The 26020-nt window shown below is 39.4% G+C and overlaps 1 protein-coding gene and 1 long non-coding RNA gene across 10 annotated transcripts in view; both read left to right on the forward strand.

Annotated features, from left to right (window-relative positions):
* Positions 1-19234, forward strand: part of LOC107309274 — a 30080-nt gene extending 10846 nt beyond the window's left edge. Inside the window, exon 2 of the long non-coding RNA XR_001553145.1 lies at positions 18891-19234. This is a non-coding gene — a long non-coding RNA (uncharacterized LOC107309274). The remainder of the gene's footprint in view (positions 1-18890) is intronic.
* RBMS3 (RNA binding motif single stranded interacting protein 3) overlaps positions 1-26020 on the forward strand; it is a 689820-nt gene that overhangs the window by 469729 nt on the left and 194071 nt on the right. The gene's annotated exons all lie outside the window — the stretch shown is intronic.

A 26020-nucleotide genomic window follows, 5' to 3' on the forward strand; every position in this document is an offset into this window, starting at 1 on the left:
TTTGCCAGAACAATGACTCAAAGCTTTAGTCTGCTAAGAAACTTTAATGAGTGTATATTTGATTACTATGTTAAATTATTATTTGGTAATGGAAGAAAATAGGAAATGACTCAGACTGCAATATAAAGGGTTTGTTGTTTTGCTTTTGTTTTTCTCCCAATTGCAGCAAATGCATTTACATAGGAGTTTGTGGTTTGTAAGGAAATAAATAATGAAAGATGCTATTCCAAATATACTTGCTTTGTTTTGCATTGTTCTCAAAACAATGCAAGGACTCGTGTCAATATGTAGAAGCGTATGGAGAGACCTTACAGAGTTGAAACACAGCCAAACTCTGATGATCTCAAAAACTTGTATGTTTTATTTTCTTGCTATGCATTGTGGTTTGCCCATTTCAGAGTTCCTATCCATTCCCCTTGTTTATATGGGGATTTTTTGTTTTGTTTTGTTTGATTACCATGTGTTTGCCTGCATAACATTGCCAGTAAGCAGAAACTAATTGTCTGCATTGCACGGCTCCCTTGGGGCTTTGGGCCCCTAAGTTCACTTGGTTATATCGCTGTTTTTTCTTTCCATTTTCAGAAAAAATGAGTGTGATTGCAAAGGATTTGTGTGGTAGCTGTAATGCGTTTTCCATCATAGCCAGAATATTAGGATTCTAAAGCAATGGAAATGACTAAATGTTTTCAAAAGGCAATGAGTGGCTACTTTCAGAAAGGGAAGATATGATGTTATGATAAATTATGCACACCGATGTATTAGCAATTGTCTCTGACTTCAGCACAGCAGAAGATACACAGCCAACTTGATTTATTTTCCGATGTGTGAACAAATTATCTTTATCCTGATTCTAATTATGTATTAATCTATCACCTGATTACTGCTGTATTCTTCATTGAAGTATATTAGTTGAATTTATTTTACACAAAGAGATGATGTTATTAAAGACCCTAAACATTCCAATACTTCAGCTCTCTACTCAAGTCATTCCAAGTACAATTTTCTGAATGCTGAATCAATTAATCAGTTTATGTAGGTTGTTTATCAGTTTTCAGTATTTCTCCCTTCTTCCTGCTGGACTTTAAAAACACTTTTTTGTTTTGTTTTGTTTTGTTTTGTTTTTTACATCCCTTATTGCTGTGCAGGTCCATTGAGATCTGCGATGAAGGGTCCACTTGACCTCACTTTGCTTTGCCACTTAGCACAGTAGATCATAAGGTGGTGAAAATGTGTGTGTGTGTGGGGGGGGCTTTTTGTGTGTTTGTTTTGGGATTTAATAAAAGCGTTTCTGAAGTGTACTGAGACAAAATAATAATAATAATAGTAATATAGCTTCCAAAGTGAATTTTAATAATGAAAGAGCCTTTTTTTCTTTGGAGTTGTTAATAATTCAGAGCTTAAAGATCTCATTTAGGATTTGGTGACTTGGGTTCAGTCCTATGTCAGTCTATAATTTGAAGCAAGGGCCCTAAGGAGGGTCTCTTACATGCCAGATGATTGCCTCTCATCAAATTATAGGCTCTCTTGAAAGAAGCTTCTCACCAATAACTTTTCCAGCTTGTATGAATACTTGAATAATGGTTGGGGCAGTGAGAGAGATTAAAGCTCCAGCCTGCTAGGTATCAGGGATGTAGGGCCTTGAACCCAGATCTCCTGCATCCTTCTGGAGGAACCCTGAGTCCTCCTGGGACTGTCAGATCATGGCCTGTGCTTTAATGCTCTTTTCCGGTTTGGGCAAATGCAGAATAATTCACAAGATATTCGTACAGACCTACATTTTCATCACTTGCTCGGTGGTAATACAATGATCTGTACCTCTCTATATGTTTTCTTATTAGCACTTTGCTGTAATATGTAGTGTTTAATCCATGGAGGTGTCTCCAGGCTATCAGACTTCCTTCTTTTGTTCAAAACAAAAAATAGTTTATTCCCACCATAAGCCACACCTGTTGCTTTGATTTTCTGGGAGTGTGCAAAAAAAACCAAACTACGGTTAAACTCATTTTGTTTCAATTAATGCAGAACTAATTTGGAGTTCAGGGAGTCTGGCCTTTGAGGGTTTTTTGTTTTGTTTTGCTATGCTTTGCTTTGGTTGTTTGCTTTGTTGCTTCTGTTCTTTCACTTTTCTAATGCTAAGTCAGTGATAATGGTCATAATTGTTTATAATGAGAATTAATGTGGGCCTTCTTCACCAAAATTCACTTAAACAGTGTAGAGCGCAGACCTAGAGCATTCAGTACGTAAAAAGCATAGCTGCAACAAAGGGAATATGTGTTCCCATAATGAGAAGCAGGTGTCAGACACCTAGCATTGACCTCTTGCTATTAAGATTTCAGTGAGAGCTGTGAACCTTCTGGGTTAAGTTCTGACTTTGCTTAAGTTAATGATAAAATTCCTGTGTGTTTTGCTCCTGCTTTCAGAAAACAAGCTCTGCACCATCTTGTGTCACATGATCTTGACCTTAACGTGGATACCATAGAGTCTCTGATATTTGTGTTAGGGTGGGAATAGATTGGGCTCACGACTCCTCTAGGTGTCTTGTACAAGACAAGAGAAAAGAGCGACCCTTGCTGTAAATAGATGGAGATGCAGGTGAGAGAAGCTATGGGGTGCTCATTCCATTCAAGGGGCCGGTCCTGGATGTGAGCATTATCAGTGTTGCCCCTGTGCAGATTAAGGAAGTTGCACATGCTACAGGCAGTGTCAGATTTGCACAGGGTTTTACTTACAGCTTGGGGAAACATTTTGCCTCTTAAGTCACTGCATTCCAAGAAATGAAGCCACTAGAAGGGAAAATCCTCAGTTTTTAGGCTCTTTGTTAACTAATGTTTTCAAATGACTGTGGCAAACTACTCAGCAAAGAAATGAAAACGTCAGGAGCTTGATGCTTGTTTGTGCAGTGTATTCCTGCCAACTCCATTTCTTCCTGTATGTCCATTAATAAATAAATGTCCCTCATAGTTGAGGACATGGCAGAGAGAAAGCTTGTAAGAGCAAACCCGCTGAGCTGGAGTTGCTCTGATCGCAGGCTGCCAGCTCTGTCCTGCAGCTGGCAGGTGCCTCATTCCAGTACAGGAGACAAAATTTGGAATGAGAGAAAAGATGAGGCTGTAGGAGAAATGCAGTCACATCATGCCTACAGTGGTATTGTCACATGCACATATGTCAAAATTAATGGTACACCAAGATGCAGATCCAGGTTTTGGGTGGAGGCTGCTCAGGCAGGCTGCCCTGCACCACCGCCCCTGAGCCCAGCCCTCATTTTTTTCACCTCAGGACAACCTCGCTATGATCATTTGTTCTTATATTACAGAAAGGGCTATATATTACCATCAGCTCAGGAAATGACCTCATGTGGCCTTGTAAGGCACAATTAATTTGCAATGACTCCAGCTGAAAGTTGGCTGTCTTTTAACTTAATAACTGGAGAACTGTCAGCTTCCTTGGAACTTAGTAGTGGTTGTGATGTTGAAATAGAAATCTTTGTAGAGGAAAGCAAACTTGACTTGATTTGAGTTTACAGTACATAGTGGTTTTTCTCAGTGGAGTAAAGAGAGAGGGAAAACATTCATGTTGTGTTTAAACGGAACTTTTACTATGCCATACAGAAAGAATACAGACTTAGCAGTGATGTTTTGTGGTGAGTGCTCAGGCTGGAAACATTTCAAGAGTGAGCAGTTCTTCCAAGTTGTGTACTTTCTCACAGCTGGGACCACACACTCACATGCAAGGAAACGTGAGCCTACCTTAGCTTGCAATTTTCTGCAGAGGTGTATGAAGCGCTGTTTTAATTAGTTGTTCCTTAATGATCAAGGGAATTAATCAACTGTATGACAAACACAGGATTTATTGCTCTAGATACAAAAATTATTTATTATTATTTTTCCTCTTGAAGTTATTTAAACTTTAACAAATTGGTCATTTTGGGTTATCAGTAAATGGAACGAATGCAGGTGAATGTGCAAAATGTAGGTGTTTCTAATTTATGCTGGAGTTTATTATTGCCCCTGGATGTGCTTCACTGCTGCTAATGTGGTTTTAGGGGTTCTTATAATGTAATGCCATGAATAACCTTTTGTTCACATAAGGCCAACCAAAGTAGGTGAAGTGTGGTGGATACTATTCACATTATTGTTTTAGTGCATTTAGTTTTTGTGAAAGGACTGGATGATAGCCCTTCAAACTGAAGGGCTCTCACTCCCCAGCACACATATGAGCAGGGTTATAATCCTCTTATTTCTTCTGTGCTGGCTTCAGTCATAACCCCACTTGATGCTAGTCAAAATATATTGCCATCTGACAGTCATTAGACCCTGTGGAAGGTGCTGGTGGTTTCCGTTAGCTCAACTCAGACAGGTGTCCGCATAGAGGAGGCTGGGAGCAGCACGTGTGCTTGCAAGTCAGAATGAAAGCCTGCTTTGGCAGGGGGGTTGGACTCGATGATCTCTAGAGGTCCCTTCCAACCCCTACAATTCTGTGATTCTGTGACCATGGGATCCTCTTGCTGCTTCTACCACTAAAGCTTTCCTTCAGATGGGGGTTATCAGAGTGGCCTCAAAGTGCAATCAGGGAGGAGCAGAATATTTCAGATTCTAGACAAGATTTTGTGAGTTCAGGACTGTGTGCCCATGTATCTATCCATCTGATAAACAACACAGACAGGTGAGTAATGTATTTATACTTATGTCTTCATTAACTTTATATTAATTCATTTCTCACAGGTCATTTTCTGACATTCCAATTCCCTGAGTGCCCTTAAACAAATGCCATTTTGTTTCTGTCAAGTAGACAAAAAATATTTTTTTCTCCTCTCTCCCCAGATGAAGAATAGGTTATTAAAAGACAACTCCAAACTTCTTTCTGTGTTGATTCCAATCCCACCCTGCTGAGTAGCGATTTGTACATTTATAGTTTTAGGTGCTTAGGTGGTCTTTTCTTCATTGCCATTGTTGTTTATAACTCCATCCCTTTGCCATTTCATAGGAGAATAATCTCATGCAAGTGTAAACTACTTCTCTGGTTAGCAATAAATTAAAAGAGAAAAAACAGAAATCATGAGAAGGTAGAAGAAATCCAGGTACATTCTTGTAGCTTCAAATGTTCTTGATATCCTGACATGCATTACCAGATATGTTTTACCTTTTCTTTGGCTTCAATCTCTTTCCTTGTGCACACTTCAAAAGATATGTTTTTCATCACGTTACATGAGTTTATCAGTGAGAACAGACACACAAAACCCTTTCCTCTTATTAACCAGCCATATAAAGAATCCATGTATGGCAGTGTTGCAGAAAGCAAGGAGAAAAAATAGTGGGGTATCCAAGTTAACTTTTGTGCCCTATTCCATACTAGCAGCCTTCTTGGAATGAAGAATAAATAAAAATCACTGCAGTAGTAAAACTTGCTTTTTTCTTGGGACTGAGCTGCTCAGGGCAGTGGGAGCCTCACCACTGTTTGCAGCTGAATAGAGATTTAGGTTCAGATTTTGTTTGTGCCTATTGCCTTCTTTCAGATGAGTTTTCCCATCCTAGTGGTCTCTTTGGGAAGAGAAGCCAACCATATTGATCTTCTTAAGCAGACAACTGGTGTTTTACTCATTTTATCTTAGGTTTACAAATTTGCTCAGGAGAAGGGCTTGCTGAAGTATGTGGATTTGCCAAATGAAGTTGGGATATTGATCTTCATTTATATTGGTGTTCATTGTTTTAGAATTAGAAGTGCTGCAAGAAATCTAGGTTTTTGTTTGCACTAAAGCAAATTAAGAAAGCAACCGTTGCCAGCCTTGCAATTTGAGTACAGATCTTGTTATTGAGACGCTTCTGTTGCAAAGCCTCTGTGTGAAAATCTCAACTTTTATTTAAACAGAAAAAGGAGTAGCAAAAATCAAAAGCTTGACATCTGAAGGTCTCACAGTATCAAAGATGTCCAGGTTTGGTTTTATGTGGACAGATAATTCAACTGTTGGCAATTTAGTCCTTCTCTATCTTTTTGTTTATGTTATTCAAACTCACAATACCCACATATGACAGTAATTGACAGTAGTATCATTATTTGTGCATTTTGAGAACTGACACCTGTCTGATCAGGTAACACAGGCACTATTATCCTCTTGAAGTAGGGACTGGAGGAACATGATACTGTAAGTCTGCCTGTTATCATTTTAACGACATATAGTGAGATTTCAGAAATATGGAAAGTCTTCATTTCCCACTTCAAGCTAATGTGAGAGATCCAAGAATACTCGCCATCTCCTTTCTTGGACTGACCAGGCTCCAAAAAAAATAGGAACTTGTGTCTGTGCAGGCAAAACTTTGAAATGTTTTTTCTTTCCCCCTTTAAAGTGTAATTCAATTGCACCCTTCCATTGATCAGGCCAGATGAGTATTCAAAGCCTTGTGGTTCTCATTTATCAAGTCAAATTAAATGTTTCTGACCAGATTTATCAACTAGGTATGTTCTAATCAAATTTAATGACATTTTCAATGAAACAAAAAGTGCACTGGGCATTTTTCTTTTTGGTCGAGTAGAGGTAGAAAAGGCATTTACATCCTTTGAACATGAAAAGCATTTGGTGTCAGTCCCTGTTTGTTATTGTGGAACATGACAGTTATCTGCAGAAAAACAGCGGGATTTAATCTGACAGCCCAGTAAGGGAAGAGTGCCACCAATCTAATTACCCGGTAATCTAGTCAGAATGAGAGTAATTCTAGGCCTTTCTCAGTCAGTTAATCACATTTCCAATGCATTAGGTACTGCACATGCAGAGCTTTTAGGGATGAGCTTTTAGCCAGCATAGCCCATGGTAGAAGCAAGAAGAGCATCATGTCACTGATTTTGTTTGTTGTCAGATTGTTTCTTTAATTATGATGAAGTGTTTCTGTTCAGAATTGTTTTCCCTCTTTGAGATAGTGTTCCATTGATAATTTCTCAGTTTACCGTCTGTAGTTCATCATTAACTACAAAAGATATTTCTTTAATGCTGTCTGTCCCAAGATGGAGGAAAAGAGATATCATCCTCTGTTCTTGATAATGCTGTCACAAATTGCCCTTTCTTCATTCTTTGTTTCTTCTCCCTAATGACCACGATCAGGTAGACTACAATGGCACAAGGCAATAAAATAAAACAAAAAACTGATGTTTAGCTAAAGATTGTCAAGCTGACATCAGGCCAGGCCAGGTGCCAAACAACATAACGTATCTATTGTATAGAAGATAGGCTGGGGGAGAATTACTCAGAGAAATTCATTTATTCTGTGGCGAAAGTTCAGAGGTTTGGGTTTTTTGTTTTCGTTGTTTTTTATTTAACACTGCTTAAGGCTTGATTCTACTATTTGCTAGCTGTGTGACAGGCACATTTATCCTGCCTGTCAGTTCTCCCCCACACACTTTATTGTCAAGCCGGGGGAGAAATTATTTCATAACTCTGTCCTCAGAGGTATAACTTGCCAGCTTGAAATATCTAGTTTGGATTGTAAGTAGTTGGGGCAAAAAATGCTGATCCCTGAATGTTTCATCATTTTTTTTGCAAGGGCAGCAGACCTTGTACTGTTGTGTATTTATTTATTTCTGCAGTCCGGCCCACTGTTCTCGTAAGTGTGCAAGATGTATGTTGCTCTTATTTCACTGGAAGAAGAAAGATATATTCTAAGTGTGTACATTCCCCAACTTGATGTTTGAAAGAGGATTCTTCAGGGCTGTCAGAAGATGTTTCTGTGCTTCATTCTCAGCTCTCCCTGTGACAGGAGAGGGTCTGAACTCCCTGAAAGTTTAGATGTCACTGAGCACCTTGTGACTTGGTAAGGTCCTTGAGGCACTGCAGTGGTTTGCATCTAGACAGAATCACTGCGCAAGATACTTTCACATAAAGCAGAAATAAATTTCAATTTGAAAAATAAGGGGAAGGGAAGGGAGAGCAAAGAAAAGAATAAAAAGGAAAATGCACATCTGATTTGCCTGCCAGGCTGCTTGGAAAGGCAGGAATGGGATTTGTCCTATCTCTAGAAAAGGCTTGATTAGTAAAATCTACAAGATTGGTGGTCTTCCTATTGAGCAGGCTATAAATTGGGTCTCGGCTCAGTCCAGAAACTCTCCGTATCTCCCTCCAACAGCAACGTAAAAGGAACGCTTTGCATCCAGATGTTGCAGCTCAATTTGATTTCTGCTTTGTCTGAATACCTTTCATCTTTCTCACCTTGTTTGGATTAGAGAGAGTAAACTGAGTGAAGGCAGTTTCTGCAGCAGCCCATGCAGATTGGTCTTGCGTTTTTCCAGCTTTCTCGTTACCTGTGCAACTCTGAGCAGACTGCAGTAACTGATTTAAATGGAAGAGCTGGTTGTTTTCCATTCCAGTTTGATAGGGAGGCAGTGGAGGTCAGAAATGCAGGAGCTTGCATCAGGAATTTGGACTTTTCAAAAGGGCAAACGGCTGCAATTAAAAACCATAGTAATTTTGTAAATTAGGATACCAATATCTCCTTTGAAACACTACTCACTAAATAGCAGTTAACCAGGAGGAAAATAGGAAGAAACGACCCAGCAAGATGAATCAAGCTAAAATCATGCCAAGTTTGGCATTTCACTTGCAAATGAATACCAGATCAGAACTGATCTTCAAAAATGCATTTGCTAAGATGGAAAACAAAGTATATGCTTTGTCTCTGCTTTGCAAAGACACTCATTCCTTTTTAATCTTAGCTTAGTGGAAGCAACAGGTTACTCCTCTAAGAAATGAAGGTATTAATGTTATATTCTGAGATCTTACGATACCATGTTAATAAATTTTAATGTGCACAAAATATTCACGTTTTTATAACAAACAGCAGTATATTTAATATGCAAATGTGGTCCTGTAAACATTATTTCATATTCTGGACCGACAGTCTCTTTCTAGTTCACCTTTTTCCTGGTCGATATTAATCTGCAAGCTTTATAAATATTATAGAAACTCTTCTGAAGTTCTTCATGAACTCCTTCATTGTTATTCTTTAAAAAAAAGTACAGTTATGTTCCTAATCTTGGATATGCTACCAATGTATACAATTTACTTATGTGATAGACTTCAAAAGAGCATAAAGCCAGCTTTTTGAAAGAAACAAGGTTTATTATTGCATTTAGAGATGCAATAATATTTTTTTGTTTTGCATGTTCCCTATGTAGATTAAGTAGATACAAGTGTTTTGCTTTATATATATTAAGATGTTGTTATCAGTAAAATTACTTCAATCTGCAGAAAGAAGCCAGTAGAACCAGTCTTGGTGAGTAGGAAAAATAACACAACTGCTTTAAACGTGAGATATAAGAGCAGTGAAAGGATTCCTTGTCTTTGGGTTGCATTTTTAATAGGTTATTTAAATTATGATTAACAAAAGAGATATTGAGATTCAGAGCATTCATTTTAAAAACTTCACAAAGTGGCAACCATGCATAGGTATGCACAAATCTGAGGGTTCTTTCACTGCTGTATAACGCAGGTCTTACGTTTCTCCACTGTTTGTCAACGCTTTGATTTCAGTGTTCAAATTAATATCTGCTGAATGAGCAGTGCTTTGCAGAAGTTGAGGTTTGTCTTCATCATTCTAAACAAGAGGGCCTGCTACTGTCTAGCGAATTTCCCAGTGACAAGATGGGCTTTATGGAAAGAGTAAAGACTAAAAAGACCTTAACTGATGTAAGTGAATTATCAGTCTGCCTTTCTGTACAAGGAAAAAACTGTGGACTTTGAACTTTGGAAATGATTTTGCAGTTTTCTTTTTGAATCTTGATGTACTATATAGGACCTTCCACTTTTACCTATTTTTTAACTTGTTTGTTTCTCTTCACTTTTTCATATTAATAATCTGTGGTCACAGTCTTGACTAATCCATGTCACGGTTATAGCCTTTCAATCTGTTTTCAAGTAGAAATACTTCGGGTTGGAAGTACAACATTTCTCTTTAACCAGACAGCAAACTCTCAAGCCTTGTTTATTCACTCAGTTTTTGTCAGACTTGCTAAATGCTGCTGTCAGACCATAAATGCCAGCACTACAAATAGCATTGCTCTGTGGGAAAGTGTTCACCTTCTCTTCTCGTTAAAGATCAGCAGTTGGTTTTATGTGGTGTCTGCATGTCTCCAAATAGGTGTAGTGTGAGCAGGCAATGCTGAGAAATGGCTTCTGCCTCCAAAGAGCTTACGGTCTGTAGTCTTTTTAAGATGACAAGAGGTGTGAGGGTTTCAAAGAATATATATTGTCTGGCCATTGATGTCAGGACTTGGCAAAGTCAAAACCAAAGTCTTTGATGAACACTGGTCACATGTATACCTTTGGTATGTCAACACTTAAGCTTTCAGTGTCCTAAGAGATGCTGCACATATATATAAAGATGTTTGTTCCAGGCAGCTGTTACTTAACCCAGTAACCCCAGTAGGCCAGCTCTGTGGAGGAGGAATCTTATATCCATATCCAGAAACAAAGTTGGAACTATTTAGAAAGGTTACTTTTCTTGAATTTTCTTTTTGTTCTGTGCAGGGGGTTGTTTTTACTAGAGTTCTACCTAACAGGACATTAATCATTGATTCAAAATGTTTAAAGACAAATATTGAAGTAAAAGAAATCACTACAGCAGACAAACCTAAAAAAGTAAGCACATACCACAGAAAATGCTGCAAATATGGGAAATATGTGGTAAAATCAAACTTATGCAATAGATGAAAACACTGACCTTTTAACAGCGCTCTTCCTCTGCATTCTATGTTCTCCATTTTGACATCTGCAACCTCTACTTCGGGCCGTCCCTTGCCTATAGTTTCCTTTGATATTTATATATCTTTTTTCATTCTTTTAAAATGACTTAAAAGTCTTTTCTCCCTGTGTCATAATACGCTTTTTGACCATTACTCCATTTATTATCATTTTTTCTTCCCATCATGCTTTGCACTTCTTAACAAATGGTTTTCTCACAGATGTTTCTAAGTCTTCTACATCTGTAATTAACTTTTTTTCCATCCATTCATTTCAGTCTGCTTCTACCACATATAAGCACACTTCTTTTCTTGTGTTGCTCAACAGTAACAGTATTTTAACCCATTCTGAATCAAGAATGAAGATTGTGTTTATATTAAAATGCAAATAATGAACATTCTTAAAGTTGTCACATTGAGAAAATCAGTTGGCAGCTACAATGTACAAAGGTGAATGAATGAAGATCTAAATACTTAGATATTCAATATTTATAGGGCATAGAAAATGACTTTGCTAAATATATCTGCCTATGCAATTCTGCTTTATAAACGTATGTTTTTTGTTCCATAAGTTTTCTCTTGGCTATCTAATATTGCATTGTTTTAAATGTGCAAAATATGTGACTTGTAAAGCTGTCATGTTGTTTTTATGAGGCAAAATAATTTGGTCCAGTCAAAAACACTGTATAAGAAGTCTGGATGTCAGTTTAAGGAACTCAAATCTTTGAGACATTAAATAGTTGAGTTCAGAACTTGACAAGTGCACAGGCCTCAGTAAAAATGCAGTGATGTAAAAATGCATCTCTGTTGGTCTTTGATGAATAATAATAAGTGAAGAGATTTGAGGGGAGAAGTAAATATTATTTTCCTTAGACATAGTCTTTATTCTCCTAATGTGAATTGTTGAAATAAGTTAAACATTTAAATAAGAACATAATTATTAATACCAGTGATTAGCACCCTGGGTGAACTGTACTATGCAAATACTGGATTTTATACAATTTGAGATGTAGTAACAATATCACACAGTGTTACACTATGAACACTATGTTGGAAGAAATGCTATTCACATTAACTTTCTATCAGCTCCCTTGGAACCAGCACCCAAAGCTCATGCCATACCACTTCAGCAAACATTCTGAAGATGGGGCAAAGTTCAGGCTGAGAAATTGCACCTTCTCCCTGCTATTTCCCTTCCTTTCTGAAAGCTCCCTCATCTGTCCACAAAAAAAGCTTAATTTTCCCATGACGTGGGAGAAAGAAAGATGGAAGCCTCATTGACCCTGGAGGCTATGCTGAATACATCAATGCTCAAAAGAAATGAAGCATTTCCTATTAAGATCTAAGTGCTGTAAATGTGATGAAAAATTAGATGTGGATCCTATAGGCAGACGATGACTGATCTGACCCAATCACCCTTTTATCACAGGACAGTATCGCCCATGCTGCTCTTGTAGCTCCCAGGGTGTAAGAAAGTTGAATTCAGGCCAGGGTATTGTGGGTTGGTATTGTGGTACCTTTTCTATTTACTAACCTGCCAGACCCCATGAGGTTGCTGAATGTCAGATTTTTTTAAAAAAAATAAGTAGATAAAAAATGAAAGGAAAGGTTTGATGTTAGGAAGTACATAAAATGGTACCACTGGGTTTTGCTTTGCTCTTTCTAGCTCATCACAAGAGCATTGCTGCAGTGCATCTATAAACTGGGTACTGGGAGCAAGTAGTTTCCCTTGCCTCCTTTCAGATGATGTTCCAAATGGGTTTGCTAAAGCCAGTTTGCATAACACTCACTCAGACTGTCTCCTTGACCCTGATTTTTCCTCTACCATCTATATTGCTTATCTAATGCTCAAAATTTGTCTCCTTACCTTTGAAGGCCAGTGAGTGACTGTCAACACTGTACTGCTGGTTGAGTGGGAGAACTCTTGAAGATATTTCTGCATCTCCACCAGGGTCCCACCTCCATTTATACATGCAGGCTCATAACTGTGCATGTGTGCTGGCTACAGGTTGCACTGATAGTAGGTGTTGTTACACAGCACTTGTTAAATTACAGTACAAATATTTATTACTGACGTGTCTTTAATTGAACACATCTGGAATACTGAATTGAATGTACTGGATCTCCCTGGATCTTTGTGTAAAACTGAAAGGAGGCATCTTGATTTCTGTTTGAAATTTTTTATTACTTTATCAAAGGAAGTGTTATCAATCTGTCAAACTCATTCAGTAACAACTTAATTGGATCAGGTACAAATGTTTCTTGTGCCACGGATTTATTTCCAAAGTCTGCTGAGGCGAAGAGTGAGACTTCTCTTTTGCTGCCATCATTAGCACAGCGTCCTTCAAGATACATTGATTTAATATGGAAAGTGCTAGCAGAGTGCTCATCTCAGAGATATTTAACTGCTCTAGAGTGCTGGGTGCTATCTGCAAACATACTCAGTAGAGCAGCGCATACAAACACCTTGTCTTTCCCCACTATGCTGCGAGGCGTGCTTCCACAGGCGAGTTTTGTCATTGCTCGCTTCAATGCTGGCTCTTCTGAGGGAGCTGTCTCTTGGAACACATTAGTGGAATGTGTTAAACTGCACCAGAAATAGAGTTAGCACTCAGTCGCATCCAAATAATAGCTTTCTTAAAACTGAAGAGAGAGAGCTGTATTTGCAGGCACGGCACATGCAAATATTTTTCTTCCAAGCCCTGTCAGCTCTCCCCATCTAATTAAAAAATACACCTCTCTAGGTGTAGAAATTTAAATGGTTTTAGTAATTTTTTTTTTTTTTTTCTTCCAAATGCCATCAGCATTCGAAGAGTAATTTACAGCCCTGTTCTTCCAGCAGATGTCTTTTTCCTGCAGATCTCATTTAAGAAGATGTGATGGTGGAGGAGATCTAATGGGACACAGTTCTAATACATGGATTTAATTGCTCTGGCTTTCAAAGTGATGAGTTGGCTGATTAAGTTATGGAATACTATTGGCCAGGATTTCAAATTTTCTTAGATATCTAATGATGCAAATGGGCTTGCAGGGAGATTTTAAAAACTGATTTGTACCTCACTTCTATGTATGGGAAACGTATAAAAACCCAACCACACAGTGCATCTTTTGAAAGTCTTGGCCTAACGGTCTATTCTGAATCTCTCTCTCAGATATTTTAGCCTCTTGTGGGAGGGAAAGGTGTCCAAAGCTGCAAGTTTTAGTTCTATTTCTTAGCTCTGTTCGCTATAGCTATGGGAGTTTTGTCAGATTCTTAATGCCCTAGAGAACTATATCTAATCTCGTGCAAGATTTATAAGGTGCATATGTGTGCTTTCAAGGCCCATCCAGGCTATCTTTACTGTTATGGCATTATAGTGGAATTACTAGCCCTTAATCCAGCACTGAACCATTGAAAAAAACAGTTCTGTATCTAAGCCTACTGCTATCTGCACCTGTGTTTAAAGCAGTTTTCCCAAGAGGACTCTAAAGACAAAACTGAAAACCTCCGGAGGTATTTTCATACCAAGAGTTTAATATTCATTTTTATTTGTGTTCCAAAAGTTTTTGTCTCCAGGTAATTGTTTAGTTAAGAGGTAAATGGGTTAATTTAAAAAGTAATTTTAATTCCTATTAGTTTCCTTTTTAATTAAAAAAATACATATTTAAAAAGAAGGTTGTTTTTGTTTTGTTTTGTTTTGTTTTTTAACTTTAATCTGCAAGAATTAAAGCACTGTGGCTTTAAGTTGTTATAAGTACACTCCAGCTGTGACTTTTGGAAGTGGAATATCAGGCAAACCATCTACAAAGCCTTCTGAACACCTGTGGGAGCATCCCACAATGTAACCAATGTCAAGGTGGGATGCTTGGGCCAAAACCCTGTCTGTTTGATTTTTGTTGCAAAACCTAGTGACTCAAAGTAAGAAGGGTGAGCTGTGATTTACTAGTGTGGTACTTTTCTTCTCTTACTATCATTGTCATACATTTATGTATTATTATTCATTCAGCCCCAGTCAATGGAAGGCAGAACTACTTTGGCCCTGCCAAAGGCAAAATGCTTGGCTGTAAAGGCAGCACTTGGAGTGGGTCTGGGGTGGTCAGCCTCAGAGCAGAGCTGTGCAGTGGGAAACTGAAGGCTTATTGTTTGCTTTTCCTCCTTTTCAGCCCCACAGAGGCTGCCACACTTTTGGCACAATCTAAGCATTGCGTTATTTTTCCTCACATGAAGGCCCATTGCTCAGCCTCTTTTCTTTTGGTCAGATATCAGCAACACAAAATGATGTCTTTGTGTAGCAATTTTGTGAGGAAGAGTAGCTCTCATCAGAATTTCATAGATTCATATTATTAGTAAAGATCTAAAACCTCCCCTTTTTTCTCCCAGTATGAGGGAGGGATGCCGTTCCTTACAAAAGATCAGTTCTCACAAGACAGTAGGACATTTATTTAAAAAACAAATTTCAATCATTGAGAACTTTCCTTCCTTGTTTTGTCTGGGACTAGAAGCAAAAGGAGCAAAATTCCCCCAGAGAAACAATTACAGAAGCTTTGTAGTGCTGACCTCTCTCGAAAGCTTTTCCTTTCAAATGGCATCTCAGATTTTCCTATGTTCATGGAAGTATTGTTGTCTTCCAACTGCTGAGAATTACTTAGTTCAGAAAGAAAGGGCTCTGTGCTGATGTTACAGAGCCCTTTGCACTATTCAAATGAGTTCTTCAGCATTTTTACTTCTTTGGTTTGACTGTTTCATGTGCTCTTTATGATCTTCATGTTTTCATTGTTTCAGAATTAACTCTTGACAGTCTGCTTACCCGCTTTGTCAAAGCTGGAGATTCAGAAATCTTCTGTGGTCTCTCTTCAGCCTTTCTCCCATCCACTTCCAAGGAGATATGTGGAAGTTTTGGAGAGATTTTGGAAAGTGTTTCTCACACAGAGCTTTTTACAATAACTAGCAGTAGGGAGATTTATACGACAGGGCACCTGGAAGGCTTTCTGAGATCTTGACTGCAGCATTGCCAGGGCCTGATGAGGGCCCTGATGCTGTAATTATTCAGACATCTAAACAACAATTCTTTTATTATCAGTTCTTCTACCTGGGGTTTATTAATTCTGAAGTTAAACACCTACAAATTTGTTATATCAGAGAATGAAGTGGCTTTCGGCTTACTACCCTGTAAGATATCATCTGTTGTGTCATCTGTGATGCACAGTGAATTGGAAGACAGGGAATGATAGTGACTAGTAAACAGTATTATGGAGATGTGTGTAGAAGAAACGTGGATGAGCAGAGATTAAAGAGAAAGAGGGAAAAGAATGAGAACCAGACATGGTCAAAATGACCAGCTGATAAGCTTGTGGAGGGAGCTGGAGCGTGGAAAAGAGTTGCTTGATATCAACTGCATCTCAGTATCAATCACTTTGAGTCCAGACAAGGTGTTTAATACAAGGGAAGAAAGTCAGGTCTCTGATAATGAATTCCAACAATTGCTCTTCTCAGTATCATTTAAGATACCAAGAGGTACATTGCATGTGAATGGGAAACTAAATATGTAAGTGGTGGGGGTGGATTTTAAATTTTATTTCCATGTCTGTGTATCTAAATTAATTTCCATCCAGGCAGAATGCATTAAAATTATCATCATCATAGAATATTTGACTTAAGTTGGAGGGAACCTCTAATATCATGTTCCAACCTTCCTGCCATGGGCAGGGTTTCCAGCCACTAGATCAGTCTGCCTAGGGCTCCATCAAGCCTATCCTTGAACACCTCCAGGAATGGGGTATCCATGGCCTCTCTGCGCAGCCTGCATCTGTGCCTCACCACTGTATGAGTGAAGAATTTCTTCCTAACATCTAACCTAAACCTTCTCTCTTTCAGTTTAAATCTATTGCCCATTGTCCTATTATTATCAGACTGCATAAAAAGTCAGTCCCTCTCCTGCTTGTAAGTTCTTTCCAAGTATTGGAGAATCTCTGTGAGGTTGCCCCAGAACCTTCTCTTCCCCAGGCTAAACAATCCCAACTCACTTAACCTTATATCATAGGAGAGGTCTTCCAGCCCTCTGATCATCTTCATGGCCCTCCTCTGGGCCTGCTCCAACAGTGGGTCTTGTACTGGGGGCCCCATACCTGGGTGCATTACACCAATTGAGACCTCACAAGGGTAGAGTAGATGGGGACAATCACTTCCCTTGTCCTGCTGTCCCCCCTCTTTTGGTGCAGCCCAGGATACCGTTGGCCTGGTGAGCTGCAAGCATGCACTGCTGGCTCATGTCCAGTTTTTTGTCTTCTGCAGGGCTGCTCTCAAGGAGTTCATCTCCCTGTCTGTATATGTACCTAGGGTTGTCCCAGCCCAAGTTCAGCACCTTATTATTGAACTAAATTATTTAACTAAACTTGGTATGATTGCAAGGGGACAGCATTACAATAGTTATTTAGAGCTAAAAGAAGATGCTGCTAATACTTCATAAATGTTTGCTGATCTCTCATAATTTGAAGTTTGAAGCCTGTCTGCAACAGGCCTTGCTCTGCAGCTTTCATATTCCAAGTAAAAATTAATGTATTTTCTGTGCTGGTCGTGATCATAGTAGAGTTGTAGGAATTTTACAGCTTTTGGCCCACATCAGTTTACGAGCTCTCAGATGAATAGCACTGAGTAAGCCTGTGGCTTTTTGAACACAGCATACAGGATGAATTCCTGCCTGCGCTGAAGCCAGTGAAAGTTTTGCCAGCAGCCTTTGAGGAGCTTGACTTTAATTCAAACTAGGCAAATTTATTCTCTATCAGGGAACTAAGTGGCTTTGGATTTTCTGCACTATAAGATACCAGACTGCTGTAGCGGATACATGCAAAAGTGCTTGAGTATAAAAGAAATCTCTTGCTATGCGGTGTTCTCTGTAAGAATCGATTTCTTCCTTCTGTTTTTTGCTATGATTCTCATTCATTCAAAGCAGATCTGCTGACCTTTTAAGCATGTTGCTAACCCTTTAGGATTATGGGGAAGAGAAAAAAAATATTTAGGATTATTATGGAAGAAGCAACTGTTATATACAAAATGTGCACAGGCAAGACAGAGGCTTAATTGTTTACATTTGTTTACTACCTTTTTTACTCATAGAACTGTATGCAGTGAAAGGTTGCTGGACATTTGAAGATTTTGGTGGATTTGGCAATTAAATTTCAAAGACACCCAGGACATTAAGTAGGGTCTTGCTATCATATCCAAATTTGAACACAACGTAATACAAAATTAGTACTGAACTGACAGAATAGAAATAAAGGTTTTTCCAAGTTTTTAATTTGAACTGGTGGCAAACCTACTGATGTGATGTGCCATCCCTGATATGAGCTGTCTGTGCTGTTGATGAGCAGATCCCCAGCCCGCTCAGGGCTCTCCCTGTGTCAGTGATGCTGACATCTTTGCACTTGCACAGCATCTTTCATCCCTGAGTGTGAGTTTATAAATGCCATCTCTCAGGGCCCTGATCCTCAGGGATTCAGGTATTGGGACTTGTTCTGCTATCACAGTCTTCGTAGAGCAAATGGCTTGACTCAGAATAAATAACAGGGGAGAAGAGTTGAAAGATGCTGACAGCCATCAGCAGTGAAATGACACAAGGAAGAAAGCAGGGTTTTTTTTTGTTTTCCTTTTTTTTTTTTTTTTTCTTTTTTTTCCTGTCTTTTGGGAGTTATTTGCCTCATACCAAGAAGTCCATCCACAAGTTTGTCTGAAGGAAGTTTGTCCCAGCATTGATCTGCCTGCCATTCTATGTAACACCCACATTTAGGTACCCAGGCAGATCCATAGCTGCAGCATCACAGAGTCCTCAGCACGAAGCTTTGCATATACATTTGTTGATGACATTCACCTCTCTTTGTACGGATGCACCGTAATGTGTTCAAGGCACAGCAGTACCTCTCAGTGAAAAAAGTACTCAAATGTTAGGTGGGCAGGAATCCAAACTATGAACACTGGAATTAAGCCATGAGATCAGCTTAGGCAAATACCTACTTCTCGGAAAATTATCTTTGGAATGTCAATGGCATGATGTGAATTGAGAGACTTGGCTCTCCAAGTCTCAACATTGCTCTTCTGTCTTCCAGGTTTGCTTAGATGGAAAGATCTGATGAAATCACATTATGTTATTGGAAATTTTTTTTTCCTGTTTTTTTTTTTTTTTTTGGTGTGTGTGAAGGCAAACAAGGAACTCAACCACCCAGGCAACAGCAGGGCTCTGAATACAGGAAGAAAAGGCAATGAACCACAGTAATGTGCAGACAGAAAGAGGGACAGCAGTGGGAGCTGAGCAGTGCATCTGCTGGTGTTGCTAACAGTGGCTGCAAGCCTCGAGGGAGCCGCTCAGCGTGAGCTGTGTTCCTGCGGTAAAGGCACAAGTACAGTGGGAGTGTAAGGAAGATGAAAATGAGGAGAAAATTCCTTCTTAGCGCATTTAGCAAACTCAGCCACATTGCAAGGTAGAGCTGTAGGAGATGGTGGTTGGATATTAATAGGTGACATTAAATAATTGCCGAATGTAAATGGAATTGAATGTCTCTCTCTGCAGCTCTCTAAGTGCTCATTAGGCCATCAGAGGCAGTTGTTTTCCCCCCTGTGTTGGCAGAAAGGGCTCAAAGTAGCAAAATTCAATTTACATGAAAGACAAGAAAAGATGAACTAATCTTTAAGTCATTTTTACTCTGTGTAATTTTATTGTGAGCAGATAAACTGTGTAGATCATATTGGTTTTGTCCAGGTTTACACTAGCTGTTAGATTATTTTAGAAGATGAAAGAGTCAAGGGTAATAATGCGAGGCCGTATTTATAAATCTGTTTTGTTGAAGTCTCTGACATAAATACATGAATGTGAAAAATCAGAAAATGAAGAAAACAGCAGAGACATTCTCATAATAATTGTGGTTCTTATGAAACGTAATCGTTGAAGCATCTAGCTTGGTCACTGACTGTATTCAAAGTTAAGCACAGCCTGTAGCTTGCCTCTGAAAATGAAATGCTCCTTTTCACAGCGTTAATGGAAATCTGCTACTCATGGCTGAGGATGCACAAGTGGTGGTTGTAAATAAACTTTAGCTTCTCAGAGTCGTTTGGGATTTGGAGGAAGCAAAGCACTCATTCCTGTTTGGTAATCTCCTCGCTTGGTGAGAGGCATCCTTAGGGCCTCAGCAGAAAATTTATTCTGAAAAGCAAAGTTAGTGCCTAAGTTAGTCTGTTTAAATATCTAAAAAGGTTTTTGATTCTCTGACATCTGTATGCGATGCAATTTCTGACTTTACCCAGTTCTCTCTTCACAGCAGAAACGCTTTTTCCCCCAGCAGCCTGTGTCATTAGCTCATCAAAAAAAAAACCTAGGGGAAGGTTAGAGGTATTAACAAAGAGTAATTGGTAGCCTTTGAGGTAACTTTTCCTTTCCCTGACATAGTTTGGTATGTCCATTCTCAGAGTAGTGCTGACTGCTGCTGGGTTTCCTGTAGAATAATTAATCTGAGTCACTGCTCTAGCTGCAGTTTGCTTCTCCTGTGTCTTAATGCCTACAGATTTCTGGAATCTTTGACATGTATTGTTTAATATATGCTGTGGTATTACTGAGAACAATCCCATTTGTGCTTGAAATCAGATTTCAAGATTCTAATCCATCAAATATTCACTAAATTTAATTTATATCATCTGAAATAGGAGAAGCAGTTTCAGCTCTTTCTGAGAGACTGACATATGGTGTAAGCTGCCGAATAAATGGCTGGTTTTACTTAATTTCCAACAACATGATACCTTTGTTTTGACCATTTTTGCTCTAGTATGAATTGTATTAGGACTTCATCTGTTCTTGCTTCTATTTTTAATTTATTTAAACCGAGTAAAAGCCTTGTACAATTTCTCTATTTGTCTGGAGGTGCAATAGGGCAAACCATGTGCAAGCTGGATGAATTAAAAGGACATAACGAGAATTACTTATTTCTGATTAGCAATTTACAGTCACTGGCTGCATTTGAAAGTAGAAGTGACTGAGAAGGGGCAGAAGGAAGAGGCTGGCAGTGCTGGGAGCTGTAGCCTTGTGTCCTGTCTGGGCCTGGGCTGCACTCACAAGATGTAAAATTTCCCCAGAGAAAAATTAATGTAGTTAAGCAGGAGAATTCAGTGATATCATGTTTACATTTAATGAATGTTTAATTTGTTGGGTCAGATGACTATCATGAAAAATTCCATAAATTTATTGAATTATTTAATATCTTACTGCTGAAGGAATGATTCTCAAGGTTTCTCAGAAATTGTGTGGCTTTTCAGGCCCTCGGGCACTGACCTCTTATTGCACTGCTATCATTTTGGCCTAATTTTAGAGAGCAAGTAAGTGGCCCGTAAGTTTCCATTTCACTTGCAGCATTCTTGGAGTCAAAAAACAAGAGATCAGGCAAAGTCTGATCCTTTCCATAGGGGGCGTTGCTGCAAGAGTAGCACAGCAGGACTGGACTGTAAACCAGGATGTTGGAGCCAGTAGATCTTCTTTCAGAGGGAGACAGCATATGTCAGATGCCTGGATGTTACAGTGAGATTACAGACACTGAGTCCCCTCTTAATCCTCTGCCCTGCAGCCTCACTACATGGTTTTGGGTCACAAACACAGACTTCTGGCTTCAGATGCTCCCGTCCTGAGCATTGTGAAGTCACTAATTTCTGCAAGGTCTTAGAAGGAACTCATCGTCCTTTCTTTGAGCTCTGAGTTAGGTAAGAAAGAGATTGAGGAGGAGGAGTGCTGTTGCTATGGCAGAAGGAGCCATCCAGCCACAGGGGCACACATTTTGCCTTGAACTGCTGATAGGGAGCCCTGTACCATGCTGTGCTATGCCCCCTGCCCAACTATAAAGCAGCTCTTCCAATGCCCCACGCCCCCACCTCACCTACACACTGCAGCCAGAACTGCCTGCTCCTGCCTCTTCTCTGGTCTCACATTTTATCATCCAATTTTCTTCTTATTTATGTCCCTTGTTAAAAGCCTATTTATTCATTTCAGAGTCACTGCCTGTTCTTTGTCCCAGCCTTCGTTTATTAGTGAACCTCCTCCATCTTCTTTCTTCCTGACATAAAGTATTTGTAAAAGCCTTTCTTATTCCCTTTAATCCCCTTGGCTAGCACAAAGTCTCCTTGCTTTGCTGGTGACTCTTACTCTCCCTGTAAGTCTCAACTGATTCTCTGTAGTCCTGTGTCGATGCTCTCTATTTCCAGCATACCCATTTTTTGATACTCTCAGAGTAGTCCTCTACGTAGCCCCACTGGCTGCCACTTTTCTTTGAATTTTTCTTAATCACGGGAATGACACCAGACTGCATTTTCATTAGTGTCAGTCAGGGGTTTTCTGCTGCCTTCCCCACTTGTGGCTGCTCAGGATGGGGACTTCAGTAGAAGCACCCGTTTGGGAGGAACAAGTTAAATCTCTCCTGCCCAGAGCTTCACTTTTCAATTTGCAAATGAAAACTGGTAATAGGGGGCAGATTAAGCAGCATCATGCCTGGGTGCACTGATGCAAGTCTTTCAGTGTGCTTGTGTCTTTCTTATGAGACTTGTAAGGATACAGTGCACAAATGCAGGCAGTATGTATGAGAAGGTCCCTGAGCTGGATTGCCCCATAAAGATTTGATCTTTATTACATACGTAGCCCTTTGTAGATGTGCACATCTGACATGTCTTGTGGCAGTGAGTTCCACCTGTTTAGCTGTTTAGTATAGAGTTGTTCCAAACCAGTTGCTTGATGGTTTCATGTGGTTCTCTCTACTTTTTCTATAGAGAGAAACAGTGTCTTGCCCCTTTGTAGTCACCTTCTCTGGGCAGTGAAGCACCTGCTCTTGAACTGGATTTTGTACGCCAGCAGGTCATTCAGTCTAACTATTTTAAAGAAATACTTGGTAACTTAAAAAATAATAATCAACAAAACAATAATCACCTACATAGCAAGGCTCACTATATACATACTTTACATTTAAATGTGTTGTTAGGTGTACTAGCCACATCCCTTTCTTTAATTGATTGATTTCAATTGTCAGCAGTGTGCTGCATATACAGAAAGATACATCAAGATAGTAACAGATGCTTTAAGAATAAAAACCAAACAAACAAGGACATCTTCTGTCTAATGCTGCAAGTTAAAAAGCACGTTCAACATTAGCTTGGCTTACATCTACAAGATCATCTACTGCAAATGAAGTAATAGGTGAACATTTCAGTGACCCGTGATGATGAGTAATTCAGTATCCACCCAGTAATGTAGCAATATAAAGGTATGTGGATGAGGCGTGAGGTTGTGTCCAGCATTGGAGTGTCTGTAAGCCCCAGAGCGCTATAGCAGAACAGTTGGGAAAGCAGCAACACCTTCCAAAAAGAACATGTGTCCAGCCCGGGGTCTGGGCCCCAGAGAAGGATTCCAGATGACTTTCAAAAATGAGTTTATTGCATAAGTTCGTAAAATGAGAATGTAGGTGCTTGGAAATGCATGTGGCCACCAGATCCATGTGACCGATCAGTTTGTATCCATCCCCTATTGAGGACTAGTGTCGCTTCTAAAGCCTCTGCAGGGATGAGCAGGCAGGGTCCAGCCAATCTGTGGATGTTAGTCACAAGGAAGCAAAGTGCTGTGCCTTGGGTTCCCTTTTCATTCCCGTTAGTTTGGATAACTCAGGGAGTTCCTGTGTATTCTTAATCCAAAGGGAGAGTAAATGTGAGAGCTCCATGGGTTGTGCCCTTGTGCATGGTGAGAGCAGAGCTCTGCTCAAGAGCTGCCTGACTGCAGGGATGCCTCTCAGGCTGCCACATTAAGAAATTGGTAGCATCAAGTGGCTTCTTTCTGTTTGTTCTTTCCTCCACAAGAGGAGCTGGCTTTGCTTATGAGGGAATGTTTCATACACAAGACTTTCTGGAGTATGTATAGCTGTCATGGTATTAGGTAAGAGAATATGTAGGTGGAGGCACTGGAGTAATAAAAGGGTTTTACAAGAAAAGGGGGAGGAACAAGAATCATTGCGGGTATGTAATCTGTTAAAAGCCCAGAAATACTGTATGCAAGACAGCAGTATGAGTGGCATGCAGGGGAGGCAGCTGAGGCAGCTGGCTGAAGTGCAAGCCACACAGCTACAGTCCTGGTGATGTCTGCAAAGGAAAGAAAACACTTCTGGCTGCAAACAGAGTTGAAAATGCTTAGTGGGTAAAAATTCTAAGCATAAATAAAAATAGGCTTACGTTCAGACTTTTAGTAATAATTATATTAAAATGACACAATTCATTAAATAATGCAATACATTCACATCTCTAAATACACAGCAGCTGTTCAGTTCTGTCAAACACAATTCCTTTAGGGACTGAATAGAAAAAGAGTAACATGCTGGCTTGCATGGTAATGTCCTGACGAGCACGAGGCTGCGGCTTGCCCCACCATTTATTCACAGTGGGTCCCTCTGGCAGCCGCCAGCTCCTAAAGGTGCCCCTGTGGGTGTGCAGGATCTGCCAGCTGGGCAGGACAGTGGAGATGACACAGGGTATGATTTGTTCTTCCTGTAGCAACTGAGTTTTAAAAGATGTTACAGCCTAAGGCAATAAGCAGATGAATTTGGCAAGCTCTGATATGCTGGAACTGAAGCTCATAGTAAGGTTTTATTTAAAATTAAAAAGAAAAAATATAATAAAGCTGTAAAAAAAGCTTGCCAGGTGATTGTTAGTTGAGAGCAGGAGTTGTCTGAGTGTAGTGTAATCTTTCTCCAGCCTTTGGTTATGGAAGGTATACATCTCTCCTGCAGCAAAGCCTGTAATACTTAGTTATTAAGGTAAAAAATGTATTGATACATCAGGCATGTGGGCAGTAGTTACATTTATTGTTGCTTTCTGAAGAGATGGGCTTTTCCTTCATATCCAAACTGAGGTAAAGTTCAGATTTTGTAGAAAATAGAAACACATTACCAAAGTAGAAGATAGGCATCCGTGTAGAGCTCATCTGCAATCAGGATTTGAGTTGCTGGAGTTGTTTTAGTTGTTGTCATCCGGTTAGTGATAGAAGATGGGAAGCTGTACATCTCTCCCTTGCGCTATAATGTTTCATGTGGAAACACCTCTGTGCATCAGGAAGAATAATTGGGGTTGCAGTTTCTCAACATGGTGAGGAATCCCTTGCATCTTCTGTCTGGATTTAGCAAAGTGATTCTACAGAAATAAAATCGATTTGCAAAGGAATACTTCTCCTGAAGGTTTTATTTTTGACATACAGGTCTTCCTCTTTTCATTGTCTTAACATAAGTATGGGGCCTAACGTTTGATAAACTGGCATTTGTACATCACATTTTGCTTTTACTTGTGCAAAACATAATTTTCAAATTATATTGAATTGTGTGTGGGAGCTCATGATCCCTCACTTATGCAAGAATAACATTTAGAGTTACGGTTGGCTTTTGAAGCCTCTCTGTGCCAGCATCTGTAGAGAAAATGACAATAATCTGCAAAATTAGAAGCACGTAGCTTCTCATTTCCTTGTAAATTCTTTCCTTGTTCTTTTTCTATCAGTGTGCTTGTATAAATAGATCATATTAACTTATTTTTCTCTGCTGGTGATGGGTCTAGAGTGTTTGTCATCTGTGCTTTATATGATTTGTTCTGATACGCTGAAAGGTTTTACACTGGTAAGTTTTTTCCTCTGCTGTTCCTTTTTCTTGCATAAGTGAGGGATCATGCGCTCTTCATTTGGGATCACAAAACAGATTTGATAAGAACACTCTAGAGAATGAAATTCTGATATGAAAAGGGGCTTCAGGAAGGAAACTGCAATTTTATTAACTTGCAGTCTGAATTGTATGTACCAACATCTGAAGATTAAAAGGGCCTGTTTATATTGGTGAAATGGGGTGTAAGCATAGGTAAATGGCATTGACAGGCTTCTCATTTGGGATAATATATCATACCTGCTCCTGCTTTATATCAAGCAGCTGAGCTTACCCACTTTGTATTTCCCCTGCAGTACCTAGAACCACCAACTTTCAGCCCAAAAGGGGCTAACACAAATGTTAGGACAGTTTGCTGCAAGCTAACATCTACTGTCCCTATTGAATCTTGATAAAATCTGTGGGATCTTTTCTAGGCTTGGTGTTGTTGTTGTTTTTGTCTGACTGCTTTGTGCTTTCACCTTATGCTGAGCTCGCAATGTGAGATGTACGGGAAAATACACTTAAGTGCATATCAGTAAATGCATAGCTTTTTGACTGTTCTCCTTTATGAACTACGTAAAACCAGGTCTCTGGAATGCAGTGGGGAAAATAAGCAAATCCATCTACAGGTGTCTTCTGG

Source organism: Coturnix japonica, chromosome 2 (genome assembly GCF_001577835.2).
Source record: "Coturnix japonica isolate 7356 chromosome 2, Coturnix japonica 2.1, whole genome shotgun sequence".
NCBI lineage: Eukaryota > Metazoa > Chordata > Aves > Galliformes > Phasianidae > Coturnix > Coturnix japonica.